Raw genomic sequence first — 14,511 nt, 5'->3', positions numbered from 1 at the left:
AAATAGTAGTTGTAGTAGTAGTAGAAGTAGTAGTAGTAGTTACAGATTAAAATATACATGCATCAGATAGGGTGGGGTATTCTACCCCGGATCTCAAATAGTAGTAGTTGTAGTAGTAGAAGTAGAAGTAGTAGTAGTAGTTACAGATTAAAATATACATGCATCAGATAGGGTGGGGTATTCTACCCCGGATCTCAAATAGTAGTAGTAGTAGTAGTAGTAGAAGTAGTAGTAGTAGTAGTAGTTACAGATTAAAATATACATGCATCAGATAGGGTGGGGTATTCTACCCCGGATCTCAAATAGTAGTAGTTGTAGTAGTAGTAGTAGAAGTAGTAGTAGTAGTTACAGATTAAAATATACATGCATCAGATAGGGTGAGGGTGGTCCTGACACCTGATCCTGATTGCACGACTCCGCCTTTATCATGAGCCTGATTCACAATCAAATATATTGCATGAGAAATGCGTCACAATTAGTAAGGCCCTCTACATGTCAACCACAAACCTTTTACAACCTGTTATGTGGCCTTGCATCTTGGTAGAAAGAGCATGCTCGAGTGTTCCTCAAATCCTTTTATTGATATTAGAATCCACATGGAATTAATTCCTATTGTCTTAAATGCTCTTTGTGAATACAAAGAAAGCCCTCCCATGATTGTATTAAGGACAATTGCTAATCTCTGAGACGGGGATTTGGTGGTATAATGCTGGACCTTTAGCATCAACAATGTTACGAGCAGTACACTAAAAGAAATAATCACCAAAACGCCGAAACTATTGATGAGAACGTTTACCATATGATGTAATTTATGTAACACCCCCAATCATCTAATGCTTTAAATGTTACACCGACAACATCAGTATGCCATTATACGACCATTACCAATTGAATCCCACTCTCTGATGAACCAAATTCATAAATATTTATGACTGGATTGAAAAATCGTTTAAGAACAACTAAAGCACGCAGAAAAGATCCATGATATGTGTGAATTTTATTTTTTGTTAAACACATACTTAAATGACATACGTGCTGAATCAATGTGAAAAATATACGATATAATGAGAAAGAACATAACACGTTTTTTTATCATCTCATAGAAATATTGAACGTGTGGGTGTTGCAGCTGACGGCTTTAGGTGTGGCCCCAGTGGATCTCCATACATGAACAAATCGTATGCTGGGATGGTGGTGGGTTCCACTTTATAACGGGAACACAAGCACGATCGAGAAATCGGTTTGAGATTTCGACCCCGACTCCCTCTGGTGTCGCAGAGAGATTAGCACAAACTTTAGCCACGGCACATTGACTGCTTTCGGGGGGAGAGGTAGGTCCGCTTCTTTGTTGTCTGTAGACGGTAGTGTGCATTGACATGTATGTAATTGTTCATCCCTTGATCAGTTGTCAGTTTATGTTCTGATAACTCGTGGGGATGTATTAAAACAAACATTCTCTCACGTTAAACAATGAGTGGTGAGTCTGCCGAAAAGTTCCGGATTTTCTTTATTGATATTATAGAAAATCACTTATTTGTCTTTTTTTATAAATTGGTGAAAAAGCATACTCCACAAATTTTGAACATTTTAATTGCAAACATCTTCACATAAAAGAAATATAGTTAAACTTGTTAAATAGCAGCAGGAAATATGGCGACTACCAGGTCGCCTTTGACCAAATGAATGTCACTTTTTACCAGTTTATTGAACAACAGTTCTTGTTCGGAATTACGTATGCATTACGTATGCATGAATTACATGTGCACTCGATCTGATGTCTGTTGGAACATCTGTTTGTTAATGTAACGAATGAAATTACTTGTGCATTCAGCTCTTTTTATAAGCTGGCCATTTGGCTGTATGTAGAATGTGACGTTTCGGTGTTGAAACATTCCTTGCTTGATAACGGTGTTAATTTTTCCACCGACACGTCGCATTTATTGAAATAAAAAAGATTTATATCCATAGAACTATTCCCCATGTTCATCCTCCCTATGTACTATGACATATAAAGAAGGTCATCATTTTGATGTCATTCCTTGAATGCACTTGGAAAGTTCTTAAGTGAACGTCACTGTTTATTTGTTTCCTCAAATGCAGTGATGTTTGTATGCAATATTCCTTTATCATTTACTTTCAGTTCATATATAAAACTGTTTTTTATGAATACGCAGTGTTCCAAAGGCTGTGGTTGCTGTTCAATATGTTGCAGTATTTGTGTATTATCAAGTGTATTATAAACTACACTTTGGGATTTGTATCAAACCAGTGTGTCAAATATTATAAATGCCATCAGCTGCTGTACCACTGTACCATTGAGGGTACTACTAATCATGATGGTACTAATTTTGCACAATGGGTACCACTGTATATTATATATGATGTTTTGGCACTTTCGTATCCAAACGGTCACAATATCAAGAATTAGCCTGGGGGAATTAGCTCGGGATCGGGCACCACCTCCAAAGAAACCAAACAAAGTGTCTATGGCCAGCTCCTATATTGGGGATTTCTTGACAGTCAATTCACATCTAAAATAAGAAATATTTTTACATATAAAGTACAAAGTGATGAAGAGCATTTACAGTTTTCACAAAAGAAGCAGTTATCACAATAGTGTGTGATATTAAACAATGATTATACATAAGAGTGTAAGTTTCATGATAAGCAAACGTGCCGTGAGCTTAGTGATAAAACAACCAGTTACAAATAACAATATTAAAGTCAGTCTACAAAGAAACCTATGAACAAAGCTTACATAATCTCATGTGACTCTTATTTTCAGCCACTCCTAATTATGATTACGCCTTGCTAAATGGCACTGCCATATGGTATATCTTATTTACGTTTTAACATAGTTAAACCAAAAATCGGTATCAAATGTACGCAGATTTCAACATAAATAACAACGTGTGTTGGCTGTAACTCTGAGCATATATCATTCATTTGTTATGCCGGTATATGTTATACTTAAAGGACATATCTATCATTTATCTAAACTACCGCAACAAACAAAATACATCCGATAGCATCCACATACACCGAGTTAACGGTGTCGTGCCGGGTTAGCGAAAATCCAATTTTCCCTAGTATCAGTAAAGCGAAAACCCAAGTTGGGGTAGTTGTCCTACGAAAGCGAAAAATGAGTAATTGCTATAAAAACACCGGATTACCGTAGTTTAGATTAGCGCCCGTGCTGTTCAAACAGAGGAGAGGAGAGGAGATTTACTAGAGAGTCGTTTCGTAAAAAAATAATACAGTTGGATGTTTAAACACAGAAGAGATGATCAGTATCTTAATTGAATAAACAAATAGTTTCTTGGTTGATATGGGTTATGATACCGATGGGTTTAGAGGAGAGTCGTTTCTTAAGAATACATACAGTATGTATTTGATGGTATATATAAAGAGTGCAACTTATTTATCTATGTGGTGTCACATATACACGGACGGATCTTCAGATCCGACCTCCAAACACACAGGTTTCGGAGTCCATACCACACAACCAACTAAAACCACACAATCCTTCCGACTCCCAAACAACCCCTAAAGCCCCCTCTTGGGTTGCACACACCACTTTCGCCCCCTTCGGAAACACGTTAAATGGCCTGGCCGGGCCCGTGTGCGAAATACGCATCAGTCGGAAAGCGCACGTTAAATCTCCAAAGTAAGTAGGTAAGTAAGTTATCTATGTCCAAAATGGCTAAAGCACAAGTTCGAGTCACCATGGTTGATACCGTGCGAGGTGGTCAGCTCTTGTTAATGCTCTGAAAGACAATCTCGTCAACAACGTCATCGGCGACGTTGAGTACACAGATCACGTTGGTGACCTGATCCACTTGGAGTGAATGACTTGAACACAACTTGTATGCCAGTGCAACCTCAAATTTATTATAGAATGTATTTCTGTATTTACCATTATATTTTAAGATATAGTTATTGTTTTTGTAGAAATTATAATGTACATCTATGAAATATTAAAGTATTAGAGTTATTAAATTTGTTAAATGTAAAGTACTTTTGTGCAACTATACTATACTTCAGCATCTAATAAATTACTACTGTAATTACGGTATACGCATTTCTGTGTTTTTCTTGTAATTTGAGAGTCCCGGTACAGCAATACCCCGTGTTTACTGTAGCGTGACCAGTCTTACTGTAGCTTCACGAAAGCGAAAAGATTTTAGAGTTCAGAACCGAGTTAACGGGCCCATTAACAAATGTCCATTCACATTACTGAATGGGTTCATTCTCAGGACGACGACCCCCTGTGTCGTATGAAAACAAACTAGCAAAAAGTGAGGTCGTCGTCCTGCGATATTTTTTATCCGCAAATATAGTTGAACAATGGGTATCGAGTGTTATTTTAACAACTCGAGCAAGTAAAAAAGTGGAAATGGATTTGAAACGAACGAATGGAAGACAGTAAGGATGGAATATTGATTTATTTACAAATAATTAGAATGTATACTGGGGTAGAATGTACAAGATGACGTAAAAGTCATGGGCAATTAAGACAGTTTGAGAAGATGAGACACTGAGTCAGCAAAGAAAATTACGCTGACTTCATTCTGGATCAGTCTGGTCTTCAGTTGATCGATTCTGCCTTGTATATCACAGAACTTCTTCTTTTTTGGTGGGAGACGCTGGCCGGCCTGGTACTGTAGCAGATTACACTCTGTCTTCTGCTGTTCAGCTCCTAGAAATCTTATCAGCTCAAAGATGTTGGGGTGGGCTTTGCCGATGACTTTCTTTAAGCGTCCATGCCATCCCTCCAGGTGGTTATTGGTGCGAGGGCTGTCGTTGTTGAAATGGTTCCAAGGCTCCTGCTCTGTCTCAACCCATCTTGTTGGCGACGAAGGCGTGGAGGGTGTAGAGCTGGTAGAAGAGACGTGGAGTCGCGTAAAAGGTTCCATCTCCGCAGATGGTGTCGGCTGCACACAGAGATCCAGTCATTCCTCTTCCTTTTTCCAACTCGGTAGGTGTAGCCACCAGTACAAAGGTATCTACTGCCGCGTGCAGTTGGAAGAAACGTGTACTGTACCTGCGCGTTTGCCATATCGAGAATGATGACAGACTACCTTACTTACTTACTTACTTACTTACTTACTTTGGAGATTTAACGTGCGACAGACTACCATTTTTCGGAGATTTATAACAGAGTAACTGTTGAGTCAATCAGTTGAGTAAATGGTACTCACTAGATTATCAAAATCGGAGTTCACCAATTCAGTGAACTCATTTCAGTTTTTGACACTAAAATATAACCAAGGAGTTAATCCCCTCCTAAAACACCACCACACATCAAAAGCGTACCGGTGGTCGTCGTCCTGCGAATGGAAAAATTCGAGGGGTCGTCGTCCTGAGAATACCCAACTGAATGGTATAATATATGGATATATGTACATTTTAGGCATTGCTCGTAATGTTGACATGTTTGCTGAAGCTGTGTTACAAATGCATTATGCTCAGACCTAAATAAGTACAAGAGAGTTACCTATCTTGTTTGGACATCGCTAACAGATTAACTAAATGATTACATGAATATTATTACTGATTTTAGCTCTGCCTTAGTTGTGCTATTAGCATAAATATGTTGGATGTAAATACATCCTATATTAGCTATAGACATTAACGCTTTCTGGCACACTAGTTCCATCAAATAACTCTTATAAACAATGATTTAAAGCTCTCTGGATTATGTTTATTAACAAGTAATACATGCAATGTATGGTTCATCATAATATCCTTAGATTAAAAGATAATGTACATACCTCATGTGATATAAAAAGTGTGATGAAAGTGAGGGAGTTCGTCTACATTTACAAAAAAATTCACATATACAAAATAACTCAATCACACTAAAATATCAACTCGCAGATAAAAATACACAGCCTGCTACAACGACACCCGATTGTTAACACCTTATTTCCGACTCGGAACATGTTTGATATTCAATATATGTTATACCGTGGAGTTAATACTTAAACGATAGTTTTGTCTAAACCTAACACACAAACATTTGACAGATAAGTCCGTGAAATAGATACAACCAACTTAATATATTTGCCCTTATACATGGTCAATAACATAAGATTAAATACCTTTACAGCTGATAATATTGCTTCATATACGATACAATTTATAAAACAATTAACTTATACATTTAGAGAAATAATAAAGTGAAAATGACTTACCTTCAAAGAAACCAAACAAACTGTCTATGGTCAGCTCATTTATTGGAGATTTCTCGACAGTGAGGTACCCCCGGGGCTAGCCAGTATATATATACTCTAGACACCTTGAATGGTCACGAATTAACTGCATGTTCAATTATCAGCTTGATAAGAAAATTTGAGTTCGTGCGCCGAGAATAGGGATTAAGGCTTTCCTAAGAAGTTTGACCAAGTGATGTCCACATAAGTTGAATAATAATTGATGAGTAGTCCGAAAATATTGATATGAGATCAGCAAACGTGTGCCAAGCGTTCCTTGCGATAGAGGCTGAGACGCGTACAGACTTTTATATAAATATTGAGGAAAAAAAGGACCAATTTTACAACTATGACATATACATAAACCACTGACAGTTCCGAACCTGTGCGACGTCTAGACATATAACATTTTCTATGATTTTTCTACTCAAAGGCACCTTTTACCAATGGGAATGCATATTGTTATAATTGTATGTTTCATTATATTGACTCTCAAAACAAACATCTGAATATGTCGGCGTGTCAAATACTTTTGCGTACTCTTTGATCTCCATATAATCAGAAAGACTCCACTAGTTTGTGGAGCCACAAGAAATCTCTGCTAAAGGCACAGTCGAGTGTGCGATTCCGAGAGTATCATAGGTGATAACCCCAGATGTTCGCGAAAAGATGGGCGTATCCTGCCTCACCAGTGGCACCCGTCACAAACACATGCAAAGGGAAGTCAATTGTTCACCTACAAAACACACGGTAACAAAATAGGGAACTGCATCGGACATCATATTTGTCACCGATGAACCAAATTTGAAAAAAGTCTTCCATAAAAGAAATTTAAAAAGCATTACTGAGGCCTTGAAAGTTGTTACCTTTATCAAACACAGTTAGCTATTAACTATATTCACACCTGTGTCTTTCGCAAAATGTCAGCGATACGTCCTATTATAGCACATGGAAATCACACCGCTCATTATAATAATTGGTGTTTAAGAAATCATATTCGCTTTTGGACTATATTTGCAATGAACTCGCCAATGTCTCACGCTGAACTAATTTCTCCAGCGTATATACATTTAAGATGTCTGGTAACTCCATTTGTGTGTCTACATTATCTGATATGGCGTGATCTGAAATCGCAAGAGTTCTATCTAGTTCTTAGATATCATTGGGAAATGTTCCAACATTTTCTCCTTAAATAGAAGCGACAATACCCCTTCTATAATCATAACATATCGTTGTTATTAGCAGAGTCCATTGTGCGATTCCGACTGCGTCATAGACATGTGTCATGGACCACTATGATGTAATGGATACAAAGTCTCCGCGAAGATATGAGCGTGTCCTGCACTACCAGTGGCACTCGTTACAAACACAATCAATTCTCCGACCGAACAAACACGGGAGCATATAGCACAATCTAAAATATGGAACTGCATCAGACATCATTTTTGTTACTGATGGGTCAAGTTTGGAATGATAAAACAGTTTGGCGCTAACAAAGAGACGTAGTGTCAATGGCGACAGAGTTTGCAGGTTTATGTGTTTCAGATATCAGGACATAACTCATGACAGTAGGTTATAGTTCAAGTAGGATATCTGTGTGTAACAGGTTGTATTCAGGTTAATGGTAATGTCTTTGTTCATGTATTTACCGTGCATCTGCGCGTTTCAACCGTAAGCTAGTGTATGCGTTACAGCACTGATGGTATGCATGTGTATATGTGTAACGTGATCTGCATGCAACATGTTTCTAAATAAATTATAAAATAAATTCATTTCTAATATTCTAATTACATATTTGTGACATAAAACACTTTATAGAGGTTATTTCGTGAGTGTGCTTGGAGGTGGTGAATAATATGTATTAGGAATATATATATATATTGCATTTAGCGAACCTTAGCGAGCTTAATACATGGTGTTTGTTCCTAATACGGAATATCAACTATCACCAAACACACAAGCGTGATGACCTCTATATCATATAATGTCATTCTTTAATTCTGTGCTCGAAAACATTCTTCGCATCTCTCACGAACATCACCTGAACATTTCAAATTTTCCTGGAATGTGCACGTTAACGTCAGAAGGTAACTGATGTGTCAGTTGGACAGTGACAGCAGTCAATATCGTTCCAACTGAAACCTGTTTCTTATACAGTGGCGTGACGACATACAGGCAAAACAACTATTGCCTTCACAAATTGTTTCTACTTTCCTTACACGTCAATCCATCAGTCTGCCCGTTAGAGTAACTACCTTACGATGTGCAGTCAGATGGACACATATCGACAAAACGAAAAAGGTAACAATTCGGACATACTTCGCCAACATCCAACTGTTTTAATTTAGTGTCACCTAATGCAGGAGGCACTGTCTGTGTCATGAGGTAGTGTCACTTAATGCAGGAGGCACTGTTTGTGGTCATGAGGTAGTGTCACTTAATGCAGGAGGCACTGTTTGTGGTCATGAGGTAGTGTCACCTAATGCAGGAGGCACTGTCTGTGTCATGAGGTAGTGTCACTTAATGCAGGAGGCACTGTTTGTGTCATGAGGTAGTGTCACTTAATGCAGGAGGCACTGTTTGTGGTCATGAGGCAGTGTCACTTAATGCAGGAGGCACTGTTTGTGGTCATGAGGTAGTGTCACCAAATGCAGGAGGCACTGTCTGTGGTCATGATATAGTGTCACTTAATGCAGGAGGCACTGTTTGTGGTCATGAGGTAGTGTCACCTAATGCAGGAGCCACTGTTTGTGGTCATGAGGTAGTGTCACTTAATGCAGGAGGCACTGTTTGTGGTCATGAGATAGTGTCACTTAATGCAGGAGGCACTGTTTGTGGTCATGAGGTAGTGTCACTTAATGCAGGAGGCACTGTTTGTGGTCATGAGGTAGTGTCTCTTAATGCAAGAGGCACTGTTTGTGGTCATGAGGTAGTGTCACTTAATGCAGGAGTCACTGTTTGTGGTCATGAGGTAGTGTCACCTAATGCAGGAGGCACTGTCTGTGTCATGAGGTAGTGTCACTTAATGCAGGAGGCACTGTCTGTGTCATGAGGTTGTGTCACCTAATGCAGGAGGCACTGTCTGTGTCATAAGATAGTGTCACTTAATGCAGGAGGCACTGTTTGTGGTCATGAGATAGTGTCACTTAGTGCAGGAGGCACTGTTTGTGATCATGAGATAGTGTCACTTAATGCAGGAGGCACTGTCTGTGTCATGAGGTAGTGTCACTTAATGCAGGAGGCACTGTCTGTGTCATGAGGTTGAGTCATCTAATGCAGGAGGCACTGTTTGTGGTCATGAGATAGTGTCACTTAATGCAGGAGGCACTGTTTGTGATCATGAGATAGTGTCACTTAATGCAGGAGGCACGGTTTGTGGTCATGAGGTAGTGTCACCTAATGGAGGAGGCACTGTTTGTTGTCGTGAGGTAGTGTCACCTTATGCAGGAGGCACTGTCTGTGTCATGAGGTAGTGTTACTAAATGCAGGAGGCACTGTCTGTGTCATGAGGTAGTGTCACTAAATGCAGGAGGCACTGTCTGTGTCATGAGGTAGTGTCACCTAATGCATGAGGCACTGTTTGTGGTCATGAGATAGTGTCACCTAATGCAGGAGGCACTGTTTGTGGTCATGAGGTAGTGTCACCTAATGCAGGAGGCACTGTTTGCGGTCATGAGGTAGTGTCACTTAATGCAGGAGGCACTGTTTGTGGTCATGAGGTAGTGTCACTTAATGCAGGAGGCACTGTTTGTGGTCATGAGGTAGTGTCACTTAATGCAGGAGGCACTGTTTGTGGTCATGAGGTAGTGTCACCTAATGCAGGAGGCACTGTCTGTGTCATGAGGTAGTGTCACTTAATGCAGGAGGCACTGTCTGTGTCATGAGGTAGTGTCACTTAATGCAGGAGGCACTGTTTGTGGTCATGAGGTAGTGTCACTTAATGCAAGAGGCACTGTTTGTGGTCATGAGGTAGTGTCACCTAATGCAGGAGGCACTGTCTGTGTCATGAGGTAGTGTCACTTAATGCAGGAGGCACTGTTTGTGGTCATGAGGTAGTGTCACCTAATGGAGGAGGCACTGTCTGTGTCATGAGAAAGTGTCACTTAATGCAGGAGCCACTGTTTGTGGTCATGAGGTAGTGTCGCCTAATGCAGGAGGCACTGTTTGTGGTCATGAGGTAGTGTCACTTAATGCAGGAGGCACTGTCTGTGGTCATAAGATGGTGTCACTTAATGCAGGAGGCACTGTTTGTGGTCATGAGGTAGTGTCACCTAATGCAGGAGGCACTGTTTGTGTCATGAGGTAGTGTCACTTAATGCAGGAGGCACTGTTTGTGGTCATGAGATAGTGTCACTTAATGCAGGAGGCACTGTTTGTGGTCATGAGATAGTGTCACTTAATGCAGGAGGCACTGTTTGTGGTCATGAGGTAGTGTCACCTAATGCAGGAGGCACTGTTTGTGGTCATGAGGTAGTGTCACTTAATGCAGGAGGCACTGTTTGTGGTCATGAGGTAGTGTCACTTAATGCAGGAGGCACTGTCTGTGGTCATGAGATAGTGTCACTTAATGCAGGAGGCACTGTCTATGTCATGAGGTAGTGTCACTTAATGCAGGAGTCACTGTTTGTGGTCATGAGGTAGTGTCACTTAATGCAGGAGGCACTGTTTGTGGTCATGAGGTAGTGTCACTTAATGCAGGAGGCACTGTTTGTGGTCATGAGGTAGTGTCACTTAATGCAGGAGGCACTCTTTGTGGTCATGAGATAGTGTCACTTAATGCAGGAGGCACTGTCTGTGTCATGAGGTAGTGTCACTTAATGCAGGAGGCACTGTCTGTGTCATGAGGTAGTGTCACTTAATGCAGGAGGCACTGTCTGTGTCATGAGGTAGTGTCACCTAATGGAGGAGGCACTGTCTGTGTCATATGATAGTGTCACTTAATGCAGGAGGCACTGTTTGTGGTCATGAGATAGTGTCACTTAGTGCAGGAGGCACTGTTTGTGATCATGAGATAGTGTCACTTAATGCAGGAGGCACTGTTTGTGGTCATGAGGTAGTGTCGCCTAATGCAGGGCGCACTGTTTGTGGTCATGAGGTAGTGTCACTTAATTCAGGAGGCACTGTTTGTGGGCATGAGGTAGTGTCACTTAATGCAGGAGGCACTGTTTGTGGTCATGAGGTAGTGTCACTTAATGCAGGAGGCACTGTCTGTGTCATGAGGTAGTGTCACTTAATGCAGGAGGTACTGTCTGTCATGAGGTAGTGTCACTTAATGCAGGAGGCACTGTCTGTGTCATGAGGTAGTGTCACTTAATGCAGGAGGCACTGTCTGTGTCATGAGGTAGTGTCACCTAATGCAGGAGGCACTGTTTGTGGTCATGAGAAAGTGTCACTTAATGCAGGAGGCACTGTTTGTGTCATGAGGTAGTGTCACTTAATGCAGGAGGCACTGTTTGTGGTCATGAGGTAGTGTCGCTTAATGCAGGAGGCACTGTTTGTGGTCATGAGGTAGTGTCACTTAATGCAGGAGGCACTGTCTGTGGTCATGAGATAGTGTCACTTAATGCAGGAGGCACTGTTTGTGGTCATGAGGTAGTGTCACTTAATGCAGGAGGCACTGTTTGTGGTCATGAGATAGTGTCACTTAATGCAGGAGGCACTGTCTATGTCATGAGGTAGTGTCACTTAATGCAGGAGTCACTGTTTGTGGTCATGAGGTAGTGTCACTTAATGCAGGAGGCACTGTTTGTGGTCATGAGGTAGTGTCACTTAATGCAGGAGGCACTGTTTGTGGTCATGAGGTAGTGTCACTTAATGCAGGAGGCACTGTTTGTGGTCATGAGATAGTGTCACTTAATGCAGGAGGCACTGTCTGTGTCATGAGGTAGTGTCACTTAATGCAGGAGGCACTGTCTGTGTCATGAGGTAGTGTCACTTAATGCAGGAGGCACTGTCTGTGTCATGAGGTAGTGTCACCTAATGGAGGAGGCACTGTCTGTGTCATATGATAGTGTCACTTAATGCAGGAGGCACTGTTTGTGGTCATGAGATAGTGTCACTTAGTGCAGGAGGCACTGTTTGTGATCATGAGATAGTGTCACTTAATGCAGGAGGCACTGTTTGTGGTCATGAGGTAGTGTCGCCTAATGCAGGGCGCACTGTTTGTGGTCATGAGGTAGTGTCACTTAATTCAGGAGGCACTGTTTGTGGGCATGAGGTAGTGTCACTTAATGCAGGAGGCACTGTTTGTGGTCATGAGGTAGTGTCACTTAATGCAGGAGGCACTGTCTGTGTCATGAGGTAGTGTCACTTAAAGCAGGAGGTACTGTCTGTCATGAGGTAGTGTCACTTAATGCAGGAGGCACTGTCTGTGTCATGAGGTAGTGTCACTTAATGCAGGAGGCACTGTCTGTGTCATGAGGTAGTGTCACTTAATGCAGGAGGCACTGTCTGTGTCATGAGGTAGTGTCACTTAATGCAGGAGGCACTGTCTGTGTCATGAGGTAGTGTCACCTAATGCAGGAGGCACTGTCTGTGTCATAAGATAGTGTCACTTAATGCAGGAGGCACTGTTTGTGGTCATGAGATAGTGTCACTTAGTGCAGGAGGCACTGTTTGTGATCATGAGATAGTGTCACTTAATGCAGGAGGCACTGTTTGTGGTCATGAGGTAGTGTCACCTAATGCAGGAGGCACTGTTTGTGGTCATGAGGGAGTGTCACTTAATTCAGGAGGCACTGTTTGTGGTCATGAGGTAGTGTCACTTAATGCAGGAGGCACTGTTTGTGGTCATGAGGTAGTGTCACTTAATGCAGGAGGCACTGTCTGTGTCACGAGGTAGTGTCACTTAATGCAGGAGGTACTGTCTGTCATGAGGTAGTGTCACTTAATGCAAGAGGCACTGTTTGTGATCATGAGGTAGTGTCACTTAATGCAGGAAGCACTGTTTGTGGTCATGAGGTAGTGTCACTTAATGCAGGAGGCATTGTTTGTGGTCATGAGGTTGTGTCACGTGTGCGAAGTGATGTCTATCTATGCAGCTTACTGTCAGAGTTTAACTTCTAAATATATCAATATTATAACAAATAATATAGATCGGACATGTTTGTCTGTGCAATGTTTTCTAATGTTTCTGTTAATAAATGCAAGGGAATTTATAGAGATACATGTTTAAAAGCCAATATGTAAAACTGGCAGATTGGTACATTAACTATTATATAATAATATAATGACAGTCACATTCCTCTTGGTTGAGGAACCACACTGGCATGAACAAAACATTAAGCTGTGTTTAACAGTGTACAGCAAAAATGTCTTATTATATACAAGCTGTGACACTTTAATAATTTAAAGAAGACATTTAATGAGACCTTCGGCAATGTTGATGTTAATGTTTTAGAATAGACAAAATTGTTAGCAAAATCATGTGTGATGTGTAATCAGTTATGTATTTAATTAACATTATACCATATGCCACATAGTACACTTAAACATGGATTACAAATGTAACAATGTAGTGACAACCATATTCAGCAACTCTCTTGATGGGAGGCTTCACTGATAGTTAGTTTTATCATATCCGACTCTATAACATCCTTTGGCAATGAGTAAAATGCCCGTGTCCTTATCCCGGGTGTGGATAACAGAATAGCCCTTGCTTGCCGCTTGAAGTAGAATCAAGAAACATCACGATTAAGAATTTAAAAGGATAGCTGCGTGTTTCCTAATACTTAAAACAAGCCTTTCCTATGATAAAGAATATAACTTGCGTTAATGAGGGGTGGTTTGGTAGCTTAGTGGTCAAAGCGTTGGCTCGTCGCGCCGAAGACCCGGGTTCGATTCCCCAACATGGGTACAATGTGAAGCCCATTTTCCGGTGTCCCCCGCCGTGATATTGCTGAAAGTAGCGTAAAACCTTACGCGTAAAACGTTAATGAGGAACATTGCAAAATGTCCATTGCTAAAGTATCTATTTTGCTAACGATAAACATCATCATTGAGTTTAAAACGAGTGGGACCGCCTCCGTGGTCTAATGGTAGAACGTCCGCCCGGAGAGCTGAAGGTCCAGGGTTCGATCCCTGGCCGCGTCATACCAAAAGAATTTAAACGATACTTGTTGTTACCCTGTCTGACGCTCGGCATTAAGGGGCTGGTCGGCTCGGAGTCAGTATACTGTGTCTGATTGGGTTATCCATGTTCAGTCAGGACAAGCAGCCACACACACACACACACACACACACACACACACACACACACACACACACACACACACACACACACACACACACACACACA

At 41.1% G+C, this 14,511-nt stretch overlaps 1 protein-coding gene across 1 annotated transcript in view; it reads left to right on the top strand.

The window, feature by feature from the left end:
• Positions 1–1,189: 1,189 nt before the first annotated feature.
• Positions 1,190–14,511, top strand: part of LOC124134753 (glutamate decarboxylase 1-like) — a 42,061-nt gene continuing 28,739 nt past the window's right edge. Inside the window, exon 1 of the mRNA XM_046499793.2 lies at positions 1,190–1,331. The gene's annotated coding sequence lies outside the window, so the exon portion shown is untranslated. The remainder of the gene's footprint in view (positions 1,332–14,511) is intronic.

The sequence above is a fragment of the Haliotis rufescens genome, unplaced genomic scaffold, assembly GCF_023055435.1.
Source record: "Haliotis rufescens isolate VD_foot unplaced genomic scaffold, xgHalRufe1.0.p SCAF_4, whole genome shotgun sequence".
Lineage (NCBI taxonomy): Eukaryota > Metazoa > Mollusca > Gastropoda > Lepetellida > Haliotidae > Haliotis > Haliotis rufescens.
Note: the sequence above shows the minus strand (reverse complement) of the source record. Positions and strands in the feature narration are given on the sequence as shown.